Consider the following 14,206-nt stretch of genomic DNA (forward strand, 5'->3'; position numbering starts at 1 on the left):
GTGGCACGGCACTCCTTGAACATGGCAGCACTGTGCATGGGCCAGCTTACCACACAGTCAGGAGGCCCTGGGGATCGAACCCTGGACCCTCCATATGGTCGACGGATGCTCTATCAGTTGAACCACATCTGTTTCCCCGAGATTTTTCCATTTCTTAAACCAGCTGAGCCTTCCTTCACTACCAATATGATTCAGACCTTGAATCAAACTCTGAAAAATAATGCCTGATGCTCGTCTCTGAACTAGAAAATAGGCTACTAACTAGTACACTAACCATTTCTTCTCTCCTTAATTAAGATGCATACTTTCCAAAAGTCAGTCATTTTTGTTCCCAAACTTATTTATGAAAGTTATCCTTAGTAATTACATAATTTAATTCATTATTAACAAAAATCAAACAAATAGTATTAAGAAAGTTGTGATTTCTATAAAAATAAGTTGAATGCTTGGGAAAGATTTGATAAAGGCATGTTATTTTAAAAATGCTAAGGAATTGTGTGTGGGTAAAACAACTGTGAAAGTTCGGGTGTGAGAGGGTGTATTAGTCAGCCAAAGGGGTGCTGATGCAAAATACCAGAAACTGGTTGGTTTGTATAAAGGGTATTTATTTGGGGTAGGAGCTTACAGATACCAGGCCATAAAGCATAAGTTACTTCCCTCACCAAAGTCTGTTTCCACATGTTGGAGCAAGATGGCTGGCAATGTTTGCCAGGGTCCCTCTCTTCCCAGGTCTTGCTTCTCTCTGGGCTTAGATACTCTGTTTTCTCCACAAGGTCAGCTGTAGACTATCAGGTGAACGGCTCTGTCTCTCTCCCTGGGGCTTCTGCCTTGTGTAAGAAGCCATCTCTATTCCTCTGTGTTCTTCTCCTGGCTCAGGTCCTCTCTTCCCGGGCTTGCTTAAGGCTTCAGCATCAAACTCCAACATCAAAACTCCAACATCAAAAAAACCCTCTACTCTCCTTTGCCATGCCTTCTACCTGTGAGTCACCACCCACCAAGGGGCGGGGACTCAACACCCTAATGACATGACCCAATCAAAGCCCTAATCGTAACTTAATCACACCCAGGTACAGACCAGATTATAAACATAACCCAATATCTATTTTTGGAATTCATAAATTCGTAACTATATCAAACTGCTACAGAGGAGGTTGTCAAAATGAAGAAGTCCACCCTGTTTGCTCCACAAGGTTCTTGAGTTCCTCATTCCCCTGAAACCAATTGACAGGACGACTTGGTCTTCAATAGATGTCTTCTGTGCAGCCCCAGTCATCAGAGCCCACATTCAAAGAAAATGACATCAAAGGAACGGTCGAGGAATGGGCTTGTATAGGTTTTAAGTCAAATGGTGGGGATGCATATGATAACTTTATTCTCCACTTTGACTTGCTCTTTAGCTGGCCAACTACAGGTGCCGAGTGCACAGGGGAAGAGGCTTCTAAAGTTTAGTTCATAGGTGTGGGGAAACGAATTGCCTGGGCTTCACTTGCATTGTGACTCATGTTTACTTTCAAAAGAATAACCTCATTTCCACGAAGTTTCAGTGTGGAGTCTCTTATCTCTGGGTTAGATGTACTTGATTTCAATAAAGCAGATTTTTAGAAATCCATCACCTATGATATGTCTATGCCTGTTTGTTGAAAGAGTGGTTTCAGGTCTTTCACCTTACTCTGTAGCTGCCTAACTGTGTTTCCCGTTTCCGCGAGGCTGGTGGCACAGCTGTAGATGTGTGACGGATATTACTTAAATGCTTAGAGCTGGTAAGGAGGGCTGTGACTTTGTGTTCACCCCTGTAGTCAGCGACCTTTGCCATCATGCACAATATACTTTTTAAGTGGAAAAAGAATAACCCACACCCAATCCCAGAAGACAGTTCTTATATTTTAAGTTTTTAATGTAATAAGAAAACTTGGAAAGCTCGTTCCTGAATTATAAGTAAATTATTAAATTTTGCTTGTGCCAGATGTCAGTCAAGTGCACTTCAGTTTTGAATATTGAAATTTGAAGGGGGAAAGCCCTTGTCATTGTACTGTTATTTTGCTAAGTTACCTTCTTTTCTCTGCCCCTTCCCTACAGTTCAAGCCTTGCATAGAAGAAAGAGCCACATTAGATCAAGATCAAGCATCCATCCCCTACTTCCTCCTTCCCAAAAGATCCTCAGTTTTGTTCAACTCGTCACCCAATCTGTAGGTAAACCTTACTCAATCCATACCAATGAGGTTTCGGTCTTTTCTGTGTGCACAGCTAAACATAAAAGTTAAATTTGTCTAATACCAATTAAGGGGGAAACTTACATTTCATAGTGGAGGAGGAGAGCCTCTTTCTAACATTGGACGTGCTTAGGGGAGCATGCGGCCTCTTTCCTGCTGGCAGCCACCTTGCCACCACATGAGGAGGCAGCACAGTGGAAAGATAGAAAAAATGTAGGGGACAGCAAATGTGGTTCAAGTGATTGAGCTCCCACCTACCACATGGGAGGTCCCAGTTTTAGTTCCTGGTGCCTCCTAAAGAAGATGAGCAAGACAGCAAACTGACGCAACTGGCTGGTGTGGCGAGCTGACACAAAAAGAGACACAAGGAGGGAAAACATAATGAGAGATCAACAAAGCAGGGAGCAGAGGTGGCTCAAGTGATTAGGCGCCTCCCTCCCACATGCGAGGTCCCAGGTTCGGTTTCTGGTGCCTCTTAAAAGGAAGATGAACAGACACAGTTAATGCAAACAATGAGGGAGGGGAGAAATAAATAAAAAATCTTTTAAAAACCCATTTCTTTAAAATAAAAAAGAATATAGGTTCTTCAAGACATGGCCAACTTAACTCTGGGTTTCTTATTAGGTGAGATAAAGCAGTTTCTCACTATTTAAGAAAGTGTGAGTTGGGTTTCCTGTTAATTGCAGAAATTTTGTATCCCAACTCATAGAAAATGACAAATTTTTCCAAGAAATTTGCCCTCAATGTTTTGGTGCTCAGCTTTGCTGATGCTGAAAGCATATGCTTGGTCTGTTTACTAAACAAGCCAGCACAGTTGTCTGTTGCATGGGCAGTGAACTGAAGAGGAATAAGAGTGTATCTGTAAGGAGGCTTAATGCAAGAAAGAGATGAACAATTTTGAGTTAATTTTTGTCCATTAAACAATTGTTTAAATGGACAAAAATTAACTCAAAATCAAAGAAAGACCTAAATGTAAGAGCTAAAACTGTAAGACTCTTAGGAAAAAATACAGGGATAAATCATCATGACCTTGGATTTGGCAATGAATTCTTAGATATGAAAGCAAAAGCAGACGACCAAAGAAAAAATAGATACTTGGACTTCATCAAAATTAAGTTTTCTTTGTTAACATTATTAAAAGAGTGAAAACCCATAGAATGGAAGAAAATATTTGCAAATAATATATCTGATTAGAGTCTAGTATCCAGAATATGTAAATAACAGGGCTCAACAACAAAAAGATAGAAACTTACATTTTAAAAATGGGCAAAGACTTGAATAACCTTTCTCCAGAGATGATATAGAAATGACCAACAAGCATATGAAAAGATGCTCAACATCATTAGTCATTAGAAAAATGTGAATCAAAACCACAATGAGGGAAGCGGTTGTGGCTCAACTGATAGAGCGTCCACCTACCATATAGGAGGTACAGGGTTCAGTACCCAGGTCCTCCTGATCTGTGGGGTGAGCTGGCCCACGTGCAGTGCTGCTGCACACAAGGAGTGTCGTGCCACACACAGGTGTCCCCCACATAGGGGTGCCCCATGCACAAGGAGAGTGCCCTGCAAGGAGAGCTGCCCTGTGTGAGAAAAGCGCAGCCCACTCAGGAGCGGCGCCGCACACATGGAGAGGTGATGTAGCAAGATGATGCCAAAAAAAAAGCGACACAGTTTCCCAGTGCCACATGACAAGAATAAAACAAGCAGACACAGAAGAACACACAGTGAATGAATATACACAGAGAGCAAACAGCGGGGGGTGGGGGGGAGGGAAGGGGAGAGAAATAAATAACATAAATCTTTAAAAAAATTGACTTGTTTAAAAAAATCAATTGACTGTAGATGTATGGGTTTATTTCAGGACTCTCAATTCTATTCTATTGATCTGTCTATCCTTACGCCAGTATCACATTGTTTTGACTACTGGAGCTTTGTAGTAGATTGTCTCTAGTAACAAATATTGTCGTGAAGTCTATTTTGGGGAGTGGGAGTAAGGAATGAAGGTCATCAAAAAGTGTGATAGAGTAATGGCACAAAAATCTACCTCTCCTTCAGGGGCACATGTGTGTTTTGGTGAAAGCAAAGCAGCAGGGAGAATGGTGGTATTAAATGGTGGTATTAAATAGATCTTTTTAAAAGAACTACAATCATCTCAGTTAGCTTGGAAAAGACTAGACATTTTCTGCCTTCAAGATGTTATGTAATAAATCTTTGATGGTTTGATTTATTTTTGAAATGAAGGGCAGAATGCCCTTGATTTTAGATTAAGAATGTTTCAATAACAAATTCCTTCTCTTCAGAAACACTTAAAGGTTATTGGGTATAAATGACTCTTAATTCCCAAATAATTGTATGCTCTAGTTTTAAACATGTCAAGGGGAGCCAAATCAATGACATTTCCATTTTTTTAAATCACCCACCCCCTTGCAGCTTGCTTGCTGTCTGCTCTCTGTGTCCATTTGCTGCACGTTCTTCTGCGTTTTTGCTTGTCTCCCTCTTTGATGCGTCACCTTGCTGAGTTGGCTCTCCACGGCGCTTGTGTGCCGGGTGGTGATCCGTGGCGCCTGCAGGCTGGCGGCTCTCTATAGCGTGCAGGCGAGCCTGCCTCACAAGGAAGCCCCGGGACGTGAACCCAGGGCCACCCATATGGTAGGCGGGAGCCCAGCTGATTGAGCCACAGCCGCTTCCCAACACTTCTTTTTCTTTGTTTGTTTGTTTGTTCTTGTTTGAAGTACCAGGGCCAGGGATTGAAGCTGGGACCTCGTCTGTGCGAAGCCAGAGCTCAACCACTTAAGCCACATCCACTCCTCTCAATGACATTCCTGAGTAACAGTAGTCAAGGGGAAGTAATATGTCATGCTTCTTTAATTTAATTTTTTAAGATAAAATTCACACAACAGGAGAGTAACCATTTTCAGCGGCTTTTAGTGCATGCACAATGTTGTGCACTCATCACTTCTATGTGGTTCCAAAAAGTTTTCATCAACCCAAGAGGTCACCCCATTTCCATTAAGCAATCAGTCCCCACTCATCCCTCCCCCCTGGCTCCTGGCAACCTTCAATCTTTCTGTCTTGATAGATTCACCTATTCTGGAGATTTCATATAAACGGAGTCATAGAATATGTGACCTTTGCAAGGTTCATTCATGCTGTAGCATGTATCAGTACTTTATTTCTTTTTTCAACTGAATAATATCCCATTGTACGTACACACCACACTTTGTTTCTCCTTTCCTCTGTTGATGGACATTTGGGCCATTTCTTTTGGTATTGTGAAATAGTGCTGCTTTGTACATTTGTGCTCAAATTTTTGTTTGAATGCCTGTTTTCAACTCTTTTGGGCCTACACCTAGAGTGGAATGCTGGGTCAGGATGGCAAATCTATCTTGTAACTTTTTGAGCAACTGCCAAATTGTTTTCTACAGCAGCTGTGCCATTTTACATTTCCCACAGCAATGTACAAGGGTTCCAATTTATCCACATCATCACCAACACATATTTTCTTCTTTTTTTAAAAAATTATAACCATTCTAGTGAGTGTGAAGTGATATCTCATTGTGGTTTTTTGTTTTTGTTTTTTAAAGATTTATGTTATTTATTTCTCTCCCCTTCCCTCCCCTCCCCCGCCCCCCGCTGTTTGCTCTCTGTGTATATTCATTCACTGTGTGTTCTTCTGTGTCTGCTTGTTTTATTCTTGTCATGTGGCACTGGGAAACTGTGTCGCTTTTTTTTTGGCATCATCTTGCTACATCACCTCTCCATGTGTGCGGCGCCGCTCCTGAGTGGGCTGCGCTTTTCTCACACAGGGCAGCTCTCCTTGCAGGGCACTCTCCTTGTGCATGGGGCACCCCTATGTGGGGGACACCTGTGTGTGGCACGACACTCCTTGTGTGCAGCAGCACTGCACGTGGGCCAGCTCACCCCACAGATCAGGAGGACCTGGGTACTGAACCCTGTACCTCCTATATGGTAGGTGGACGCTCTATCAGTTGAGCCACAACCGCTTCCCTCATTGTGGTTTTGATTCACATTTTTCTAATGACTAATGATGTTGAGCATCTTTTCATATGCTTGTTGGTCATTTCTATATCATCTCTGGAGAAAGGTTATTCAAGTCTTTGCCCATTTTTAAAATGTAAGTTTCTATCTTTTTGTTGTTGAGCCCTGTTATTTACATATTCTGGATACTAGACTCTAATCAGATATATTATTTGCAAATATTTTCTTCCATTCTATGGGTTTTCACTCTTTTAATAATGTTAACAAAGAAAACTTAATTTTGATGAAGTCCAAGTATCTATTTTTTCTTTGGTCGTCTGTGCTTTTGCTTTCAACTAATAGAGCATCTGTCTACCATATGGAGGGTCCAGGGTTCGATCCCCAGGGCCTCCTGACCCGTGTGGAGCTGGCCCATGCTCAGTGCTGCCGCGCAAGGAATGCCGTGCCATGGAGGGGCGCCCCCGCGTAGGGGTGCCCCATGCGCAAAGTGTGTGCCCTGCAAGGAGAGCCATCCTGCATGTAAAAAAAAGTGCAGCCTGCCCAGGAATGACTTTGCGCACATGGAGAGCTGCCATAGCAAGATGATGCCACAAAAAGAGACACAGATTCCCAGGTCCGCCAGATAATGCAAGCAGATGCAGAAGAACACACAGAAAATGGACACAAAGAGCAGACAACAGGGGGGGAGGGGAGAGAAATAAAAATAAAAATAAAAATAAATAAATAGAATTTTAAAAACTAGGGAGTGGATGTGGCTCAAGCAGTTGAGCACCTGCTTCCCACACAGGAGGTCCCAGTTTTGGTTCCTGATGCCTCCTAAAAAAAGAACAAACAACAAGCAAACAAATGATAAAACTAACTCAGGGGAGCTGATGTGGCTCAGTGGTTGAGTGCCTACTTCCCACAGTCAGGGTCCCAGGTTCAATCATTGGCCCTGGTAGTTTAAAAAACAAACAAACAAAACTCACGAAAACCTCATGATTAGGTGCCACTCTTGATCCCATTTTCTGGTGAGGAAATTTAGTTTTCGGGGATTAAATACCATGCCCAAAGTTATAGGGTGAATAGTAGACCAGATTCAGATACACACTGACTTTGACATTGATTTGGGCCCTTTGTTGATAAATTCCAAGTTCAAGTGAGGTAAAAGCAAAGCTAGCCTGCAGAAGAAATTATTCAATTTCCATGTGAAATATCCTTATTCCACCTTAACAGAAGATTTGTAAAGTTTGGTGCAATGAGTGTGATTTTATTTTATTTTATTCAAAAACTATTTTAATAATGTTCATCTGGCTAAATTCATTATTTGTGGTGAATTAATCGTGGACAATATATTAATTCAACTATTAATTTCAACTAATTCCTTTTTTTTTTAAGATTTATTTATTTATTTATTTCTCTCCCCTTCCCCCCTAACCCCAGTTGTCTGTTCTCGGTGTCTATTTGCTGCGTCTTCTTTGTCCGCTTCTGTTGTTGTCAGTGGCACGGGAATCTGTGTTTCTTTTGATTGCGTCATCTTGTTGTGTCAGCTCTCCGTGTGTGTGGCACCATTCCTGGGCAGGCTGCACTTTCTTTCGCACTGGGCGGCTCTCCTTATGGGGAGTACTCCTTGCGTGTGGGGCTCCCCTACGCGGGGGACACCCCTGCATGGCAGGGCACTCCTTGTGCACATCAGCACCACGCATGGGCCAGCTCCACATGGGTCAAGGAGGCCCAGGGTTTGAACTGCTGACCTCCCATGTGGTAGACGGACGCCCTCACCACTGGGCCAAGTCCACCGTGATGCTTTCTTTACAGCAGCAATGCTTTAAAAGTATATATCCTATAATTTATCAGACAATAACCACTTCACTGAATAATATTAATTAAGTGATTAGGTAAAGGAATTTTAAAGAAACTTTACAGGGAAACAGTGATCTTAGCCTTTGAAAAGAAGCATGTCATCTGAATGGGAGACAATGAGAATCTGTATATGTATATGTTATGTATATGTATATTAAGGCTCAAATTAAAACACTAATTTCCTAAACCCTTATCCTGTGGTCCATGGATATATGCAAAGTGTGTTTTTCTGCGTTTTTCTGAGGAGAGCATCCAGAACTCTCATCAGCTTCTTGAAGATTTCCTAACCACTCCCACTCCCACCCTCCCCCCAACAGATTAAGAACCACTGTGCTAAAACTTTCAACAAGGAAAGACAATAAATAAATTGTTAATGCCGGGTCTCATTTACATTTCCTTCTCAATGGTAACTACTGGATAAGTTACGCCATTTTGCCTCAGTTACCATTTTTTCCAGTCAAAGCTATATGGGTCATGAGGCAAAGACACCTCTTCAGACTAGCTTTCACACAAAGGCCTTTACTGGAAGGCTCCTGGGGGAGCTAATGGAATTCAAAGTCTCAGGGGTGGCTGCACCAGGAAGCCAGCAGCAGCCAGCTTACCTGGCTCACATCCCCTCAGCATGCTGCTGCGTCCGTCCCCAGCAAACCAGTGACCCCCTGCTCACGCATGCACGAGGCCCAGCATGGGTGCCCTCAGCTCCTTGGTCTGCATGTCATTGTTCGTTGACCTGCAGGAATGACTACATAACACCTCGCAGTCCCCGTTCAAAATGCTCAGGATCAGACCTCCGCCATCAGTCCTGTCTGCTAGAGCCAGGAAAGCAAGATCCTGATCTGCAAGCATGACTGCTGCCCAGAGATCTGCCCAGGAAGGGTTCTCAGGAAGGAGGAGCAGGGGCCAAGAGAGACACTTTGGTGTCCACCACCCACTGATTCCAAAGAGAACTTGCTTGAGTAAGCATGCCTGGGTTTCATGGCTATATACCCAATATACTCTCATTTCCTATGGAGATGATAATTAAGGGAGAAGACTACTTGAACAATGACCTTCCTTTTAGGTCAAAATCTTCATTATGTTGGCATACCTCCCTGCAGCATGCCTGCAGTCTATGTCTCAGGTTGTGTACTGTTTTTCTTTTCTTGTTTCTTAGTAAACTCTTTACTCCCTTGCCTATCCTTAAATTCTTTTATGCAACATAGCCAAGACCCTAGAAGCCCAGAACCCAGAGTGTTCCACTAACATATTTGGTGAGCCAGCCAGGAGACAAAAGGCAAGTAATGATCTCCTATCCCCACTGAAGACTATCTGCTTGTGCTTAGGAATTTGTAAGTCAGATTTGGAGTTTACCTGTTACAAAGTGGATAACAGTGAAAGGTGTGGACGCCAATTTACCTGCTCTGGGCAGGAACCCAGAGAGACCCCACAACCTTTGAGGCTGTGTGGTGGGAATCCTTGTCCCTTGGGGCTGGACATCCATTCTTCCAGTCCATCGGCCACTGGAGTCCTGTTATCTCTGAAGACTGGGGAGTGGGAGGACCTCCCACCTTGAGCGTCAAGAATTCTGAAAGCAGGGCATGAGAAGAAACCAGTTTTCCCTGAGATGTCAATGACCTCAATCATATACAGAGGGATATTGAACATGTTAAAAGTCCTGGTAAACTTAATTCATTTTCTAAGTAGTTAGTGAACATGCCTATAAGATCAAAGGAGTGGCCCTCTTAAGTACTATCTTTATTTTGCTTGGTGTATAGTTAACTTACTGTTGCCTACACTGTCTTTGTGAGTTTATATCCAGGGCAGTGCCTCTCCTCATGCCTCTCCTAGCTGTCCTAGGCATAACCACCTCCACAGGAACTGGGGTTACCAAACCCAGCAGGCCTACCACAATCTCTCCCTAGAGTTAACCACCAGCATAAAAGAACTCAAGGAAGAAGCCTGTTTCTCATCAACTTTGGGATGATGCAGCCTCTGAAGGCATCTGGCCTTTCTCACTCTCATGGTCCCAATCACCACCTTCCAGAACAAGGCATAAGCCATGTGGAGATTTCATCCAGCTCCAACCACAATGCCAGATCTCTTCCCTCAACCTCAGTAGAACAGCCAGAGGGTTTTACACCTTGTCAGGAGGGACCTACGGCCCCTAACCAGCAGGAAGCAGCCACAGAAGAAGGACCACTGTCCCTCAGCTCCCCCCTAAGAATAAGGATATAAACCCTCTGGGGGGGTGGGGGGAGTTGAGGCAGGTTAGTAGAGGAGACATGGAAGGTGGCTGAGACCCAGCAGAGAACATGGTCATGAGACCCCACCCAGAAACCCCCTGCAACTAAGAAAGTTGGAGAGAGCCAAGCACATGGTCCCATTTGGAACTCTTTCCAGGGTCAAAGAGAAGCCCCAGATAACTCCAAGTTCTCCTCATTGGGCCCCTGAGAGCTAAGGGGCAGGATTGTAAGGCAACCAGCCAGAACAACAAACAGCTGGGGCCCCTCCCAAACATGAAGGGGGAGGAGGAAAGGCCTTGAAACGGCCCAGCTGGGGCCCCATGTGTGCGTCTCTCCCTGCAGCATGATCACAATCTATGTCTCAGATTGTGTAATTTTTCTTTTCTTGTTTCTTAATAAACTCTTTACTTCCTTGCCAAAAATGAAAAAAAAAAAGAAAAAAAAAAGCACACAAAAAACTTCATTATGTTGATCCAGGTCTTTTATCTTTATTGCAAACCAAGTCTTGAGAGATTTGTGGCCTTTCCCATATTATAATTTCAGATCACGATGGCAACCTCCACCCACCCACACACACATTAGCTGAAAGAACAGATCCCTCCTTGAATATTTAGCTTAAAAGTCATCATCATTGATCTGTTCATTATATAATAGTTATCAATTATCCGAAGAGATGAGTCCCAACCTGTAGTAGCCCATACATACTTTATTTCTAAAACCCTCCCCCACTTCCTAGAGTCCTGTGAGATCTGTACTTCTCTTTTTTAAAAAAAGTGAATTAGAGAATATTGCTTTGAGAAATAACTTTGAGTATTTCCCACCAACAGTAAACTCATAAGTGACACTGTTTTAGTTTGCTAAAAACTGCTGGGAGCAAAACATCAGAAATGAGTTGACTTTCACAATGGGGATTTACTAGGTTGTAAGCTCACAGTTCTGAGACCTTGGAAGTATCCAGATCAAAGGCATCATCAGGAGATCCTTTCTTTTTTCTTCTCTTTTTCAAAGATTTATTTATGTATTTTTCCCCCTTCCCCTCCTCCCACCCTGCTGTTATTACTGTCTGTGTTTTCTTCTCTTCTCTTTTTCTCTCCTCTAGGATTCACCAGGATTCAATCCTGGGGACCTCTGATGTGGAGAGAGGCTCCCTGTCTATTGCGCCACCTCTGTTCCTGGTCTCTGCTGCACTTCACCTTGACTCTCCCCTTTGTCTTTCTTTTGTTGCGTCATCATATTGCTGCATGACTCACTTGCATGGGCACTGGCTCACCATGCAGGATGTTTTCTCTCCTTTTTCACCAGGAGGCCCCAGGGATTGAACCCGGTTCCTCCCGTATGGTAGGCGGAAGCTCTATCACTTGAGCCACATCCTTCCCAGGAGACCCTTTCTTCCCGAGCTGCAGCAGTGGGCGATCAGGCACATGGTGGCATGACTTGTCCCTCCCCTCTCCTCGCTTCTTTCAGCTTCTGGGTAAAGTGGCTCCCCTCAGCTTCTGTATTCCAGTGTGTGCAGCTCCTGGCTCCCCAGGTCTTCTTTCTCAGCTCCTGGATTCCTCCCTGTCTCTGCAGCTTTTTCTGTACATGCAGTTTTTAATTCCTCCGTTTATAAAGGACTCCAGTAAGAGGACTAAGACCTGCCCTGGGTCATGCAACCTAATCAAAGGCCCTTAACTGAAGTAATGTAATCAAGAGACTCCATCTAGAATAGGTTTACATGCACGGGAATGGATTAGCTTTATTTATTTTTTAAAGATTTATTTTATTTATTCCCCCCCCCCCCCCCCATTATCTGCTCTCTGTATCCATTTGCTGTGTGTTCTTCTGTGTCTGCTTTCATTATCTGGGAGCACTGGGAATCTGCGTCTCTTTTTGTTACATCACCTTGCTGCGTCAGCACTGTGTGTGTGCGGCGCCACCCCTGGGTGGGCTGTGCTTTCTTCATGTGGGTGGCTCTCCTTGCGGGGCGCACACCTTCCACCTGGGGCACCCCTGCATGGCACAGCACTCCTTGCACGTGGCAGCACTCTGTGTGGGCCAGCTCATCACACAGGTTGGGAGACCCTGGGTATCAAACCCTGGACTCCCCATATGGTAGACAGACGCTTTATCAGTTGAGCCATATCCGCTTCCCTGAAATAACTTTAAGAACAGATTTTCTGGGATCCACAAAAGTTTCAAACTGCCACAGATACTAAATCCTCTGTGGGGAGGTCTGCTCGAATGGATGCAGCCAGGACACCCAGACTTTAACATCGGCAGCCCCCTCGGCCTCAGGGAGTAGCTGTGGCCCCGGCAATGATTCTCGTCTGGAGTTCCAGGGGCCCCAAACAGGGTTATGCCCCGTTGGATGAGAAAGTCTGCAGAAACCATGAGCATGTTGGGCCTCAGCTCGAGCTGTGCATTACAGGCTCCGAAAAGTTTTAAAGCTGCCCAAGTGACACCCGCACCCAAGGCAGAGAACTAGTACTTTGGATGGAGTTTTCAGATAAAATATGGCACACAGTACAAGACAAGGTTGGATTTCGTAAGATTTTAGTTTCATTGTGAATATAGCACATTCAAAAAAGAAAAAAATTAAAAAATTAAAAACAAAAGAAAAATAAGAACAAAAAAGAACAACAAAAAATGTCATATTCAGTACATAAAATTTGGAGAAAAGAAGGAAATGTAGTCACAACCCCAGATAAAGAGACAACCACTGGTACCATTCTATTCATTTTATTTTTAATTTGTCATTCTATCATATTTTCTACTAAAGTTTTTCCTTTCCATACACTTACACAGTTAAGGCCTTGGTATAAGTTCACATTTAAAGATTTTTTTAAAAAAATACTACTTGACACTACAACAGAATCATTTTCCAGGCAAGGCAAGCAGTATGACTATCAGAAAATATGTACAAATCCTTCTATTGGCTTGAGGTCCAGTCCTTCTGCTCACCCCTACCAGGTTAAAATAGGACTCACCAACACACAGCGTTGAAAGAAAAACAGAACCGGGGTTTAAGTGTTTACCTCAGAGCCTTACAGGTGTTGTTTCTTCAACAACAAAGCTTCCATTTAGTAATCTTGGGTTGCCTTCCACTTCACTTCCTAAGGACCCACTTGCTTTGCTGTGTACTTCCCTTTGAACCTTGCTTAGGGCTTAGGAAATTTATTTTTTTTTAAGATTAATTTATTTATTTCTTCCCACCCCCTTGTTTTTCACTTACTGTGTCTTTTCGTCTTCCTTATTTCTTTAGGAGGCACTGGGAGCTAAACTCAGGACCTCCAGTGTGGGAGGGAGGTGCCCAATCACTTGAACTACCTTCACTTCCTGCTTGGGTGTGTTTCTCATTATGTTTTCCCTCCTGTGTCTCTTGTTGCATCAGCTTGCCATGCCTGCCTGTCACATCAGCTCGCTGTCTTCTTTAGGAGGCACCAGGAACCTCTGCTCCCTGCTTTGTTGTGTCTCTCATGTTTTTTCTTCTTGTGTCTCTTGTTGTGTCAGTTTGCTGCATCTGGTGTCACCCAGGTCACTTTCTTCTTTAGGAGGCACCAGAGTTCGAACCAGCGACCTCCCATGTGGCAGCGGGAGCCCAGTCGCCTGAGCCACATCCGCCTCCCAGGGCTTAGGAAATTTCTCGGGATCAACCACATTGATTCAGGACACGTGGACGTCCCCTCCCTGCCGTCCTCCAGCCCCCGCTAGAGATGGTGTTACTGATTGATTCAGGGATGGGACCCCAGCCCCCGCACGAGCCTGAGGGATGGGAGCAAGCCGCCTGTAGGAGGTGGCTTTTCCTGCCCTTGGAGTGAAGGTGTCGGCTGTCTCTCTGACAGATTTCTGACAGGCCCCTGATAAGCAGCTTGCCAGGGGTGGGTCCTTGTCAAGAGGCTCTTGTCCTCCTCTCTAGGAATCCAAGCCCTCTTTAAGCAGTTCCTATTTCACT

The sequence above is a fragment of the Dasypus novemcinctus genome, chromosome 29 (assembly GCF_030445035.2).
Source record: "Dasypus novemcinctus isolate mDasNov1 chromosome 29, mDasNov1.1.hap2, whole genome shotgun sequence".
Lineage (NCBI taxonomy): Eukaryota > Metazoa > Chordata > Mammalia > Cingulata > Dasypodidae > Dasypus > Dasypus novemcinctus.